Below are 15528 nucleotides of genomic sequence, written 5' to 3'. Positions count from 1 at the left end.
CACTAATGTGGCACATTCACACTGGAAAGGGCTCTCCTACAGTAGCATGTCTTGCTGTAAAATGTGTGTGCGCACGCACTGTGCTACAGCACAATAGCAGTTCCAAGCGTTCTGGCTCTGGTTGGGCAGTTTATAAGCTATCCCAAATGGTTGCTTACTATCTTGCGAGAAGCTTATTACCACACCACGGCTATACGGGAAAGCCTGCTGGTCCATATCAAACGCATTCCACAAATGAGTACCTTAGGAAAACCATCACCAATCTTGCCTAGTTGTCAGGGTCTTCTGCCCAGATGGCTTTGAGTTCAGTATTAGAAGGGTATAATCCCTGGTGACAGCCATTACCTTGTTTCTCTGTCACTGGAGCTGTTTCTCCCCAGTGCTCCTGTCCCAAGTCCTCATACACAAATGTTGAGGTGGCATGTCTGTGATTGGAGCAAGGCTGCACCACTTCAGATTGTACCACTCCATGACTGATGAGGGATTGGCTACTGCTAGCAGCAAGGAATAAGAGCAATTGCCACGATTCATCTGGCTTGGGTAGTTCTAGTGATCAGTGGGCCCTGGCAGCTGACCTGGGTTACATATTTAATATGCATTGTGTACTTGTTCAGGGAAATGAGAATAGATAGGGTAGAGGTCACCAGCAATGCTCATGTTCAATGGCTAATCCTCAATATAGGATAGGGAACCTGTGGCCCTCCAGATATTGTTGGATTACAGTGGTGCCTCGCAAGACGAAAAGAATCCGTTCTGTGATTCTCTTCGTCTAGCGGTTTTTTCGTCTTGGGAAGCAAGCCCATTGACGGATTAGCGGATTAGCGCTATTAGCGGCTTATCTGCTGATAGGATCAGCTGATAAGCGGCTTAGCGGCTTAGAAAAAGGGGGGGGAGGAAAAAGCGAAGCAAGCCCATAGGAAATTCGTTTTGCGAAGCACCTCCAAGTTTTCCGTCTTGCGAGGCATTTGTCTTGGGGGCACCACTGTACAACCTGACATCCTTGAGCACTGGTCATGCTGGCTGGTGATGATGGGAGTTGGAGTCCAACAACGCCTGGAAGACCACAGGTTCTCCATCCTTGCCTTACAAGTTCCTTCTCAAGTAGATGCTTTTTAGGGTGAATTTTGCATCAAGGCCAGAGCCAGACTTCCTTCTTTACGGACGAGGAGGCTGTGGGAAGTTTATACCTGTGCATGGGGGAGAGAACATGATCGATACTGAGGACTATTTTGTTGAGTCCAATGGCTTTTGAATTCAACAGCCAAAGCAATTCTATGCGAAAGAGTCAATTGCTGGCTCTTGAATCCTATATCTAGAATGGAGTGTAGATGCCTAGCAAATATTTAGACTGGCAGCAGGGCAAGATCTTAAACCTGCCATGATCAAGCAAGTCATGTGACATGAAAGGAAGGAATGTCCCATGTAAACTATTGAAGGCCCATCTGATTCCAGTTGTACAGCATGACAAATAATTATATATGAAATTTCTATGCCCTGCAGAAAAATGTTAGCCCTTTGATCTAAGCAGAGTGTCTCGCCTGCATCAAAGGAACAGAGCACTTTGTCCTAGGGTACTGTGAGCCAACTCGGTTTCAACAGTGTTTGCGTCTAAGGATTTGCTTTTGTGTTGTTGAGGTGTGCCAAAAGCACATGGGACCTGTTCCGTTTTTCAAAGTGGATGGGGAGTCTGAGCATTGTCTTCTGGTGGTCTCTCATCATCATCATCATCATCATCATCATCACCACCACCACCATCTGGCTGGGTTTCACCAGCCACTCTTAGACCTTATCTGTTTTTGTTTATGGCGTGCTTGCTTTGCCTCTGTCATATTTGCTGGTTTTGGAGTCAGCTGTAGCACTTGAGGTCGGCCAAGTGGTACAGCTGAACCATATGGCGTGAAAGCATGGATAACATGATACCCTTCAACACAGTGACTTGCTGCCCTACCTTGTCTGCAGGAAAACACACCCACACATGAAGCAGCACTTGGTGCATAAGGATCATGATGGATGATGGGCCTCAAGCATGGGAATCCATCTGGGGTCAGCCTGGCACTTTTGCAGTTTTGTATTCACATTTCCTGCCTTGAAGCACCCTGTTGTCTAGCTGCAAGCTGCCATGTGGCATAACACATTTCACCGTGTTGGCATAAAATAAGGCTGCCAGCCTTAGCTCAGAACTCTCTGTGTCCCTGATTCACAGGTGGCCAGTTCCTCAAAGGGGGTGTGCAAGATTGCACTGCACAACATGGAAACAATGTAAAGCCATGTTCCCTCTCCCTGCAGCCCCAGCCTTTGGCTCTTGTTGAACTATTAGCTTCCAGCAAAGCATTTTTCACACTTCTGGTTAGCAAGCTGCATTGATACACCTTTTGTGGGGCTGGGAAGCGGCACAGCATTTTGGGGGGAGGGGCTCATTTGACTTGTCTCCATACAGAAGATGATTCCTGTTGCTTCTGTTGATATGCATTCCACATCTATGCATATTTACACACGTTGGCCCCGCTCAGTTCAGTGGGACTTACTCCCTAGTAAATGTACACAGTGGTGTTGTGGGGATTCTTTTGCACACACACCCCTTTTTGCAGAGCATGCATATGCAACATTGGGGAAATCATTGCTTTAGACTAGAGAATTAATTCAGGCGCTCTGTTTTGTTGATAAAAATGTGCCCTGTCTCAAATGGTTTACACTGGCCTCTCAGTCTTGGAGAATAATTCAGGCCCAGGCCATTCCAGAGACAAAGACAAATGCATTTCCCACCCTACCTTGCTAATCATTCTGGGCAGAGTTGTGCCACCTCAGGCCTTTGATTCATTTCCCTTAAACGCTTCCCTTCCTTTCTGATCTACCTAGTTGCTGATGAAGTGCAGCCTGGTTCAGGCTCCTTCTCCTTTGCCCCTCTCGGACTAATTGAATTAAGCGGATGGGAAGTGAATCCAATTGACTAGATTAAATGAGCTGGGCACAGATCTGGGAAGAAATCAGGGCCTTGGAAGCTGAGCAAAGGAGCGCTTCCTCTGGCCACAGCTCTTCCGCTGCCCCATGAACTGCACCCCCCTAGGTGCCGTCACTTCACCACCCTTTGCCTTTTGCTTAACCTCTCATCCCTGGTCTTCCAGCAGCCCCTGCTGGGAAAGTGCAATGGCTCCCCGTCTCCTCAGACATTTCCCCCCTCACTCTCTTCTGTTGCGCAGAGCCTCCTTACTCTCCTAGGTAATTAGTGGTTAATTAGCCAAGCTGTCTGACTTCGGCATGGCCCCCTCCACTCACGCTTCCCTCACGCTGGGCCTCAGGGCTGTGAGTGTGTAATGAACTGCAGGCTGGGGAAGGCCCCAGCCACATTTGCTCATTTAATTTCTGCTGCATCAGCTTACAAGCGCATTGGCTTTGAGGCTCTTGCTGTGCTGGAAGGGGCTTGGGACCTCCAAGCTGTTAGGTTTAAGCTGCGCTCCGGGGAGCAAACGCTCTGGTGACAAGCACCAGCTGAGGCTGGTGAGCACTGTCCTCTTCAATGCCAGCATTCCCAGACTGGCTTTCTCTCCCCGCCCGCCCCCCACTCCCGCCTCCAAGAAGAACTGTCCCTAGATACTTCCATACACCTGCTGCTAGTGGAGGGAAGAGCATGTTTGTGAGGATGAAACACACAGTCTCCATTTCCCTCTTTCCCTTTCAAAAGTGAGTGGAGACGCGGTGCAAACGCCTCTAGAAATAATGATAATCTGAAATGGAAGGTTTTGCCTTTTACACTTGACATTCCTATCTGGTCCATGTTTAGGATCTCCCAAGGTCTGGGTAACATTTTTATTAGCTGCTTTGAAAATTGAGTGTGTCTGGGTCCCCACACACTCTGGATTGTTTAACCTTTTGCTCCAAACATCCATCTCCTGATGTAATTTCCCCCACACCCTGCCCCAAACTATTTTTTAAAGTCAGGAACACCATCTGCACCTTTTCCTTCCCCCGCCCCAATGCCTCACTACTCATGGAGATAATAACAATGGGGGGGGGGGGGGAGGGATTTACATAAGGGAAAGGACTAAAACCCTGTCCAGAGTAGCCACATGAGGGTGCTTATTTAGTTTTCTCCTTCTCCTTAACACATACTGTAATCCTAATCCCAGATCTCCAACATGCCAAAGTTACACAAGAACAGCCCTATACTACCCAGCTCCCTTGCTGATTTGGAAACTCAAAACATTTGCTATCACCATCTTGCCACATTTTAAATCCCCGATAGGCTGCAATATTTGCCAGCAAACATGGAGTTCCTGTCCATGAAACTGACAAGTAATCTATACACTGCCATTCATACTTAGCAGAGTTTTTAAAACTCACCTATCCAGCCTTAAAGATTATTATACCAAGTAATATAGAAGCAGAGGACAGGAAATGAACCTCCCTTCTTGAAATGCTTCCTGAATTGCGGAGGTGGCTGTGGCCTTCCCTGCAGAATGGGATGCCAATCTTGCTCATAGGTAGCAAGGCTTTAGGTTAAAATCAAACCAGATATTATTGTTGTTTATTAAATATCTATACTGCCCTTTATCCGAGGATCACAGGGCTGTTTACAATATAAAACACAACACTATTCCCCACTTCAAAAAGAGGAAAAATTAATTATGGTAAAATCAAAATGGAACATCAACTGTCCAGGATTTAGATCATGGTGATTTAATATCCTGTGCTTGACTTTTCCCACATAGTTAAGCCATAAGAATGGAAATCTGCAATTAGCTAAAGGTGTGCTTAATAATGGTGATCAATGCTCTGTCTTTACTTAATGAGCTGTTAAATTGCATCCCTGAGATAGATCACTAAGACCAGCCTGCCATTGTAGCTGGGAGGTGAGGTGCTGTGATGCAATGGTGAGGGCATTGTGCTCTCTTTCTAACACAGATACACACCATGCTTTCCTCCTAGCAGGACTGAAAGGACTTGATATTAATGTTCTTCATTTACCCTCTTGATTTACAAAGTCCCAGCGTTTTGGTCCTGAAGGGTTACTATGAATATGGTCTCATAAGTTTCCCACTAGCCTCAAACACTGCAGCGAGACTGTATCTCCTGCTGCCATCCCCCATAGCCTGCTTTTATGTCCAGGTGATTGTAAAGGCCTTCTAAGTGCACAACAAGCAACCCAATTGCTTTCGAGCTCAGGTTGATTCAGCCTTCCAGCTGCAAGCTTTGAACATAATGCTCTTGCAAGATATGCTGGTCTATTATTGAGGTGTATGTGATGGATTTGTTATCTGATCTGTACCAGCATTTGAATAAGCACTCTTTCACAGCTGCTTTTGTTTTAATGCAGCCAAACAACAGCAACAAGTGATGGAAGATGTATATAACTGCATGCTGTATCTATTTTGGCTATGTTTGCTAATACACCAAGGCTGTTGGAGTCCATTCTTTTTGTGTCTAAGCCTTTGTGAAATGCTCCAGGCCAGAGTAAATCAAGTAGCCACTGGAGGTTTAGCATTGAGGTGAAAGCTATTTCAGACAATGCAGGTATGACTCAAAGCAGCTTTACGTCCTGCAAAGAAGTCACTAAACAGGAATGATTCTGTCATCTTAAAAAATGGTCTTTATTTCTTAAATTCAAATGTATGCATGGTACACTCCCTTCTACTGATCTTGTAACAAACTGAAAGAAATGCAGAGAGAAAGAGTTGGTTTTGCGCACAGAGCAATTAACAACCAGAACAAGTAAAAACTACCATCTCCAACAAACCAAATGGAAGGTGTACCCAAATGGGTATGTGCTTTTTTTTTTGGTGCCAGGAAGAATGAATTATTCCCACTGGGGGGGGGGCAGTTCACACATGCATGAACATCACTTGATGACATGCAACTGACAAGTCTTGTCTATGCATGCAGCAGAGTGAGCTGCTTGAGTTCTGAGGTTACATAATGGATTTTACCACTTCCAACTAGGGCTGAGGAAGGAAACCACTTTGATGTTCAAAAGAAATAAATCCCTGCAAATAGCAAAGTATGAAGCAGGCTGCACCAAAAGCTTTATTCCTTCCATGTTATATGTCTGTATGTGTTTGTCTATATGTCTTTACTGTTTATATGGAGGAGTGTGGGATTTTGCCTAGGGGAGACCTGAAATTGCACCCACCCACCCCCCACACCCGCAGTATGAAATGGTGCAGCCTGTCACTGTCACAGGATTCCAGTTCTAAATATATGAACCTACTCTATTGAAAAGTATTAAGTTTTTAGATGATGTCAGGTGCTTGATCTGTGGTGGCTTTTGCAGATGTTTGTAGCCTCTGAGAAGGAGCTCCCAGACAGTCTCTCTCTAAGGTATTTCCTTTCAAGAGGCACTCAACTCTGGTTTTAACTACATCCTTGATTCACCGAAGAGCACAAAGTCTGATTCCTGAGGTCCCACAACTGGTTCAGAGAGAACATCTGAGAAGCAGCTCTTGAGAAGCACTGAGCTCCTGTTTCCACCTTAGCACCCATGATTCTTCCCCAAAGCCATGCTGGCACCTTAGGAGATGAAGAGGCTGCATCCATGAGAGTTGCTCATGCCACAGAAAGTTGAGTGTTGTATCTAGTAATCAAATTGTGCTGTTTTTGTTTTACTTCTGCACTCTATAATTTACTGTTCTCATCTCACATGTATACTGCCCATCTCATATCTGCTGCAGACTTGCCTGTACGCCTCATGCCCCATTAAATCAATATGGTTCTAGTCTATAGGGTGCCAGAACACTTTTTGCCCTCCTCCTGCTCACAGAGCTGCTTTCTGGGAAGTTCTATGAGGTATACCTATAGTTACCTATGTAGAGCTTGCCTGGCATCTCCCTGAGCCAGGGAGCAATTACCCAAAAAGCTTTGATTAACTCTTATTTGACAGCAATTGAGAAAAATAACCTTGGCCAGAAGAGTTTTTGGCACTGATTGTTTAACCTGACATCATGTGTCCTGTTGGCAGACCCTGGGAGGCGATATCCATCTGGAACCACTTATGTTATTCATTGTTTCTTACATTTGTTTTTAATTTGCCCTTATTTGACTCTGGCTGTGACCACCTAGCTGACTGCAGTATACACACTCCATTCCTTTTTCCTGGGCTCAGGTTTTACACTCTGCTTACAAACAAACAAAAACCAACCAACCAAAGGATGGAAGACAACAGAAGATGGCAGTCAACTCTTCCCATCACAGTTCATAAATCGACCCCTCCCACAGAGCCCCAGGCCAACAGCCAGCTGCTCAATCCCAAGATTTCCCCCAGCTTTTGAGGGCTGAACAGAATGGGACTATAATATCCCATCCAGCAAGTGGCTAGAGAGCAGTTTTTCCTCCCTCTTTCATAATACTAGAGCCCCAGAGTCACCTAATGGTAGACCATTCAAGACAGACAAGAGGACTACAAGACTCTGGTTACAGCCACCAATTTGTATAGCTTTAACATGGGATTAGATAAATTCATGGTGGGCAAGGCTATCAATGCTGAGAGTCACAATGGTTGTCTAATACTTCCAGGAAGAGAGGCAACAGGGAGACAGAGTGGGCTATTGCTCTTGTGTCCTGCTTGTGGACATCTGGTTGACTGCTGTGTGAAAACAGCACACTGGACTAAATAAACTTTTGGGTTGATCCAACAAGGCTACTCATGTTCTTATGGACTCCGGGATCAACACAGGTTGTTTATAAGGCACAGTTCTGTCCTCTGTGACCAGTGTGGGTTGCATTGATAGGTTGAACTATTGGAGAGGATGAAATTCTATGATTGTATTGAAACAACTTGGGTCAATAATAACAACAGTAGCATTGGCAGAACATTTCACTGTCTGCAAAGCGTTTCACATATATGTAGACCTTTTAGAAGAAGAAAAAATCCCAAAAGTGAGTGGTTTTATCCTCATATTGCAGTGGGGGATTAAGGCTGAGAGCCAAACTTGATGTGACATTATTTTGCCATGGGCTTTTAAAAAAATAAAAATAGCTGCTGTGGAGGAGGGAGGCTTCAGGCTTTTGCCCCCACCCTGGACCCAATCTGAATGGAATGATTCCACACCTGCTATCTGCAATGACAGGAAAGCTCTCACTGGGAACAAGAACCTGTGGTTTTTAGTTCAGTGCCAGGACTCAGCACCAGTCCCCTGAATATAGGCAGAGTTTAATTTCAGCCAGGTGTCACAAAGGTTTAAAATCTGGAAGCTGTCTTCAATGCCTGTGAATCTGCCTTCATTATGTAATGCTCTGTGTCTAACTAGAACGAGTTCCAAGTTTATTAAAGAGAAGGTGGGAAGCATAAGAGAAAATGAAACAAGCTGCACAATACACAAAAGTAAAATGCACCTACAAGTCTAATATTAGACAGGCAGGAGCTTAACTTCCAGCACTGTAACCCCTAAGGGGCCACGGCAGCATATTAGAAATTCAAACTAAGTAAAGCAATGTAGTTCACTCTTTTAAAAAAAGCTCTGCAGAAAAGTGGGAAACCACTTCGATCTTACAACTCATGAACAAATCAAAAGAGGGAGGGAAGATAAATTTCAACATTTTTGGCCATGACCAGAGCAGGATGCTGAACTAGAGGGGCCCCTGGTCTGATCCAGCAGGCTCTCCTTATGTTCTTAAAAGTAACTGGCACACATATATATATATATATTTGGAACTCTCTATGGACTGAGTAGAAAACAGGATTTCTCTTTGCACTATGTACCCCACTGTACCATCTGCACATTAGAGATCTTGGTGTGCTGGTAATTGGTAGTTGGCCCCCTCACCACACTTTTCTATTCACATTAGCTGAAAGATGGGCTGTGGATTGGACTCTGGCAGAGATTTCCTCTTTGTTTGACACCTTTCAAGAGAAATACCATCGGCTATTTGATAGACTATCAAAGGAAATTGTTCCTCTTTGTAACAGCTAAAAAGCCAGGCTAGATAAAGTGTACATTTTGGCATTTTTTAAAAAAATATTGTGGTGGGATAGAGAGAGAATGTCATTCTGGAGATAGGAGTACTGTACTGTACTATATAAAAAGAGAAAAACAGCTAGAGTTTGGGAATTTGGTGAGGTATAGTTACAGTATAAGGGACGTGGGTGGCGCTGTGGGTTAAACCACAGAGCCTAGGACTTGCTGATCAGAAGATCGGCGGTTCGAATCCCTGCGACGGGGTGAGCTCCCGTTGCTCGGTCCCTGCTCCTGCCAACCTAGCAGTTCGAAAGCACGTCAAAGTGCAAGTAGATAAATAGGTACCACTCCAGCGGGAAGGTAAACAGCATTTCCGTGCGCTGCTCTGGTTCGCCAGAAGTGGCTTAGTCATGCTGGCCACATGACCTGGAAGCTGTCTGTGGACAAACGCCGGCTCCCTCGGCCAATAAAGCGAGATGAGCACCGCAACCCCAGAGTCAGCCACGACTGGACCTGATGGTCAGGGGTCCCTTTACCTTTACCTTTACCTTTAGTTACAGTATATCCTTGCCCTTGAATCACTTGAATCTGCCTGGGCAGGTATCTTTCTACAAGGGCTGACATTGATGCAGAAATCCAGCATCGCCTGAGCTCTGCGAGTGCGGCTTTCTCCCTGTTGAAGTGCAGAGGGTTTGAGGACCTGGACATTCGTAGGGAAACCAAAATGCTTGTTTAGAAAGCTATTGTACCCTTGAACCATGGAACACTGCTAAAATGCAAGCCTTTAAAGTAAAAAGTGAAATATATATTGAAAGTGCATTTAGCCACAGGTTAGAATTTTGTTTTTATATTATTTCAAACCAGTATTGATTCCTTCATCCTTACCAACTCCATACATTTTTTAAATAAACCAAATTGGATTTGGTTTGGGCTCTATGATCCTAATGAATCTTTACTGCCTCTGACAGATCTCCTAAAGGTGTGGGCTCAGCATGTGCTCTTTGCTGCAGGGGGAAACTGGCAGGGCTAGCAGCATCCCTAGAAGAGAAAAGGCAGCCTTCTGCCTTCCAAATAAAATGGAAGCTTTTGTCGAGCTCCAATACGTCTGGGTTTCCCTGGACATTACTGGGATTTCAAAGGCAGAATTGACATTGGGGGTGGGGTGGGGATTTCCCAAAGGCAGCACTTTGTCCTGGATCTTAGGCAAGTCAATTGAAAAAAAAAATTGGGGGGGGGGAGGGCGTTTTTGTAAAAGAAAAAAAAAGGCTAAACAACCTTGAGGTTTGTGTAAAAAAAATCCTAACAAGTTCAGTGGTTTTATTTAAAAATAAACCAGCTCAACAACATTCAGGATATCCTGGTTTTTAGTTTTTGATATATGGCAAGCCTAGCTTTTGCCCTTTTTGCACACGGCAACTTGCACCAAGGGGACAGGAACCACAGCCTCTCTTGATTTGCCCTCGTACTTCAGGGCAAAGGAATCTGTCTTACTGTGAGTGTTCCCTTTCTTGTGCCAGTGGGATTAGCTCAATGGCTTATTGATCAGTTTCCCTTCTTCTTGGCTGCAAGGTTCTCCAAGAGAAGGGCAGCTGCTTTGTCCCTAGTGTGCAGCCCTGTTGCGGAACTATTATGGACACCCTCTGAGCCTATATATATCTTCTTACAATACCTTCGGAGTTCTCACCATGTCAGTGACGACCACTCTATTCTGACATTTATGCCCTCGCCCTCTGGTCTTGTGGTGCCTTCCAAATAACTCCGCTGAAGTCCTTGGTTCAAACTGACCCACTCCTACCACATCCCTGATTCCCCCTGTGGGCACAGGCAAGAGCTTTTTCTTGTCCCCCTCTTGCTTCAACTTTGCAAACAAGTTGAATCAGAGTCAGATTGCCTCCCCATTTCTCTCTCTCTTTCTTTCTCTTCAGCAATTAATTTGTGGAAGGAGCTGCATCATTTTCTCCCACTGCCTCCTAAGCGAAATGTGTGTCTCATTTGCTGTGGGAATGCTGAACGCTGTATTCGGTATTTAGAGCACAAGCAAGGAAAACCTCAAATTAATAACCCTCCCACTCACCATCGGAGTGAATGGGGGTGGAGGAGAGGGAGGGAGGGCCGCATGCAAGCAGGAGAAATGATTAGAAAGAGATTTTCTATCAAGGCAAGAGCTCAAGAAGAGGGGGAAGGAAAGCAGGAGAAGGGCGCTGGGAGCCACAGGAGCAAGAGGTGATCTCCTTCCTGGCTCCTGGGTCTGTGTGTGGGTACCACCTGCTCCGCAATGTAGGGGGCTGGAGGAGGTGTTGCTGCTCATCAGAGGACAACCTGGAGTCAAGGTAGCCTATGCCACCCAGGCTTTTTGAACAAGAAAATGTGGAATAGCCAGTGGTCTTCTTTTGATTGGTCCTAGGGGTGTGAGAATACTAGGCATATTTCTCCTTTGCCTTGAACATGGTGAGAAAGGTGCCAAGATAGTGTTTTCTCCGGAGACTCTATATGCAAGAAAGTTCCAGGGAAAGGGAATGGGGAGGAGTAGGACAGAGAGCACTTGCCAAGGCCAGTAAAACTCTCATGGGGAGAGACACCTCTAGGAGCATAAAGGACCTAGAAGCAGCAGCAATAGTTTGCCCTTCCTCCAGACTCTGGGCCCTTGTAAGACCATCTTACGTGGGCTGCCCTTTGGGGCTTGGGGTTAAGTCAGGGAAGGATAGGGAAATCAGCTGGTTTTGAGAAAGTGTTATTCTGTGTCAATGAGCTTTGCTTTGTCGCTTGCCCCCAAGCCATGGGAGGAGGGATGGGGGCTATTTTAATTGGCACGAAGTAAAATCTGAACATTGGGAAGAGGGTGGTGCTGTGGGTTAAACCACAGAGCCTAGGAGTTGCCGATCAGAAGTTCGAAAGCACGTCAAAGTGCAAGTAGATAAATAGGTACTGCTCTGGTGGGAAGGTAAACGGCATTTCCGTGAGCTGCTCTGGTTCGCCAGAAGCGCCTTAGTCATTGCTGGCCACGTGACCCGGAAGCTGTATGCCAGCTCCCTCGGCCATGAAAGCGAGATGAGCGCCACAACCCCAGAGTCGGCCACGACTGGACCTAATGGTCAGGGGTCCCTTTACCTTTACCTAAAATCTGAACTAAGCTTGGTTTTTCATATTGTGACTCTCATTACTCCAAGTTCACAAAGGGAATGGCCTCTCTTTTTGTCCCTAGGAGCCATTGGGAGAAATTCAATGTAGAGCTGTTATTCGTTATGTTTATATCCCTCCTTTCATCTAAGGAGCTCAGGCGTGCGTACATTCTTTTGGTTTCATCCTCACAACAACCCTGAGAGGCAGGTAAGGCTGAGAGGCAGTGACTGGCCCAAGGTCACCCAGAAAGCTTCATGGCTCAGTGGGGATGTGAACCCTAACCTTGCAGGTCCAACACTCTTAACCACACCACCACACTATTGCTATGGCAATTGTTCTGTCGGAGCAAGCTTCTCGTCCCCATGTGCAAGTCTGGAGGTTCTCCTGACCTCCCTGAGCCTATTTTGGGGAGTAGGTAGCCCCACTACACTAGTAGAAGTCCTTCTATGGGCTTCCACTAGCAAAACTGGTTACTGAATTCTGCCATTATGAACCCCTTTTGGGGTGAAGCAATTTGGTACCTTTGCTTCTTCTATCTGCAATTGCTTGGGAAATTCCAGTGTGGGCTTTTTCTTTTTCTTTAAAGTGAATCATTGGAGACTGGAACTCTCAAGCAAGATGAATTGGAGTTCAAATATTAATCACAGGAAATAAATACTATAATCCCAATTGATCTGTTCATTTGATAAATGGCACTCACCTCAGTCTCCCATGTGTGCGCCCTCCAGACAGACTGCTGTCAATCTGGTGTCACCTGCTCTCTGTGTGACACTCCATCTATCAGATGAAATTAACAATGACATTTCTCAAGTTTTCCCTAGTCAGTTTCTCTTTCCCTCTCCCCCTCCCCGCCCCCCGTGTTTGCCTTCTCTCTCTGCACAGGGAAGGCAGCACCCTTCACAGAAAGCTTACTTTTTAAAAAGCGGGGGAGGATGCTGATAATTTGAGATCCAGGCATTTCTCGAGGAGCTGTGATATGCACATACTCTGGCACCTCCCTTCCTTGCTACAGCAGGCTTAATGCAACTCTTGCACATTCACACATGTTCCCGATACCTTCTTTTTGCCGTTCTGTATTTGTGTTACACAGTCTTGCATTGTGGTGTCACTGAGGGCTCCTGTAACTTGCAGAGACCCCACTCCTATTAGGCACAGGCTATCTGGAGTACCCTGAAAAACATAACTGAGACCCGAGGACCTGGCACTCTCTGCAAAAAGGCTGAGCAAAATTGCTGCCAGGCCGCTTTTCTACCCAGTCTCTTGGAGAAAACAGAACAGGAAGATGGTCCCATAAAGTTTACTGCTTGCTCGAGCACATCAATGTGGCAGCCCTCTCCTCAACCAGGTTAGCAAAACTCTAATAATAAATGAAATAATCAACAGTTAGCTGTTCGTGAATGGCCCCCCAAAATCTGCATCCTTTCCCTGCAGATCAGCCCTGTCAATCAGCTTTCTCTGCCAGCTCACACTTGTGGTTCCTGCTTGGTATTGAGAAAAGCACTTTCTGAATTGCTTATGGACAGCAGCCCACAAGTCCCAAGGCTGGGGCTATCACTCTGTGCCCCTCTGGACTGTCGAGTGCAAGGCCAGAGGGCACCCCCCCCCAAAAGAAAACCCCTTATCCCTGACCAAAGATATTTCAAGCAGCCCATTTCCCTAATGAGCACAGGCTGCCCATACTCACTTGGAAGAATTTCAGGTGGCATTTGCTTCAGGGAAATGAATCTCCACATCCATCACAGGGCACAATGAGAACACGCCATCAGCTCCAGGTCTCCAAAGGTCTGTAGGTAGCTTTCTTATGCTCTTTGGGAAATAAAGCACCTCAGGAAAGGGGTAAAGGGGAAACTCTAATTAGTCTCGTCCGCTTCCTTTTGCTTCGCACACGATAGTGCTCAATAATTACGTGGAATGTTAGCTCCTCCAGATGGGTGTGGCTTGGGGGTGTTTCACAAATCTTTAATAAAATGAATGAACTGTTTACTTCCTCTGCCCCAGCTCTGTGGGGAGATGTTCAAACTCCAAATTCCTCTTGCAAAGAACATGAGCAAGAACAGAGAAGGACATATTGACTGGAGCAGCCCATGTCATCCTGAGCCAGCTCTGCCAATGCTGAATACAGGTATTGTAATTAAGGAAATTATTTGACATCGGGGAGGCGAGGCAAAGGAGCAACAGCAGCCATGGAAGTACTGAAGGGTGGGGGGTATTAAACTCTATAGAGGTATGGCTCCCCCACGCCACCTGTTGGCCACCATGGAACAGTTCAGTTTCTCCACATTGGTATCGTAGACTGGGTTAAGGCTGGAATCAATTTGGCTGGCGTTTTAGCAGTACAGCAGAGACCAGAATATGAGCAGTACTCATTAATTAAGATTAATGGTGTGGGTCGAGGAAAGTGAAGAAGATGCGTTATCTGCATTTCCAGGCTTCACAGAAAGATGCCCTCTTTTTTTAAAAAAGCCAAAATTTTCCTAGCATTTTTTGTTTTAAGAAAAACATGAGAATTACCGAAAGGAACAACCAAGAAGCCAAGAGTGAGATGGGCTATATGGCAATCTAGCCAAGAAGCTGTTACTTGCATAAATCTCATTTCCAACTTGCAGGGATATGCCCTGCAACTTATTCCTGGACCACTGTGATGCATTTTCTTTTGTGGCAACCCTGGGCCAGTACAGTCCACCATCCCTTGCTGTAAACATGCTGCAGTCTCTATAAAGGTCCTCATTAGTCAAGTGGATGGGTATTGGACCAGGACAGGCTGCAATCCATCTAGAGTGCACTGCAGGCGCAAAATACATCACCATGCTGTGATACCTCTGATCCAACATCTGAAATCTATCCAGGACAAGTGTTCTCTTAGCTTAGCTACTGGCCCTCTGACAGCTGCCTGCTGTCTGGCTATTGGGCCTCTTCAGTGAGGAACTTCCTTTAGTCAGCGTGTCCCTTGTATCCCCTACCACCAGCCTTTCTAGCTGGTCTTAGAACCTGCCACCGCGTGTCCTGGCAAGCTCCTGCGTTCTTAGAGGATGCAACAGGCAGAATTCAACTGGTGAAGCTCTCCCACCACTACATATTGGGCTTATTATTTTTTCATAATAACGGAGCCCTTAATTGCACATTAGCGCTGCCATCTTTTTTTTTTTTAAAGAGAGGTGGAAGTGGCAACCCCACCCCAAGGACTGGTTCCTTCTAAGACCTCGGAGTCCCACCTGCTCCTCTGAAAGCCTTCTAGAGCGGATTGTACTGGCGAGGGCCGTCGGCGAAGCGTGCGCACGTGCGGCGCTACGCAGCGCGCGCTGGGCGCAGGGAGGCGCCTTCGGAACGGCGAAGTCTAAACGGTGGGCCCCATCCCCGGCCTCTGCGAGCGCAGGTGGACGGGCTTGATTTGCATAGTACCCGGCTGGAACTCTCCCCTTTTGCTCGCGGCTCCTCTGCTCCAGGATCTCCGCGCGAGGCCTGGTGGGCGAGTGCGCGCCTCGCCTGCCCCCGAGGGGGCGGTCTCCTTGCGCGCCTTCGCTCT

General features: G+C 46.3%; 1 long non-coding RNA gene across 1 annotated transcript; it reads right to left on the bottom strand.

Moving 5' to 3' along the window:
* Positions 1 to 1005: 1005 nt before the first annotated feature.
* Positions 1006 to 15294, bottom strand: LOC310707830. The gene is made up of 4 exons (XR_014526740.1): positions 15218 to 15294; positions 13690 to 13829; positions 12706 to 12782; positions 1006 to 6337 (listed from the first exon to the last, which is right to left on the bottom strand). It is a non-coding gene; the product is annotated as an uncharacterized lncRNA (long non-coding RNA).
* Positions 15295 to 15528: the final 234 nt, after the last annotated feature.

This window comes from Podarcis liolepis, assembly GCF_965112155.1.
Source record: "Podarcis liolepis genome assembly, chromosome: 5".
Lineage (NCBI taxonomy): Eukaryota > Metazoa > Chordata > Lepidosauria > Squamata > Lacertidae > Podarcis > Podarcis liolepis.
The sequence above is the reverse complement of the archived record's forward strand: the minus strand, read 5'-3'. Positions and strand labels throughout refer to the sequence as shown.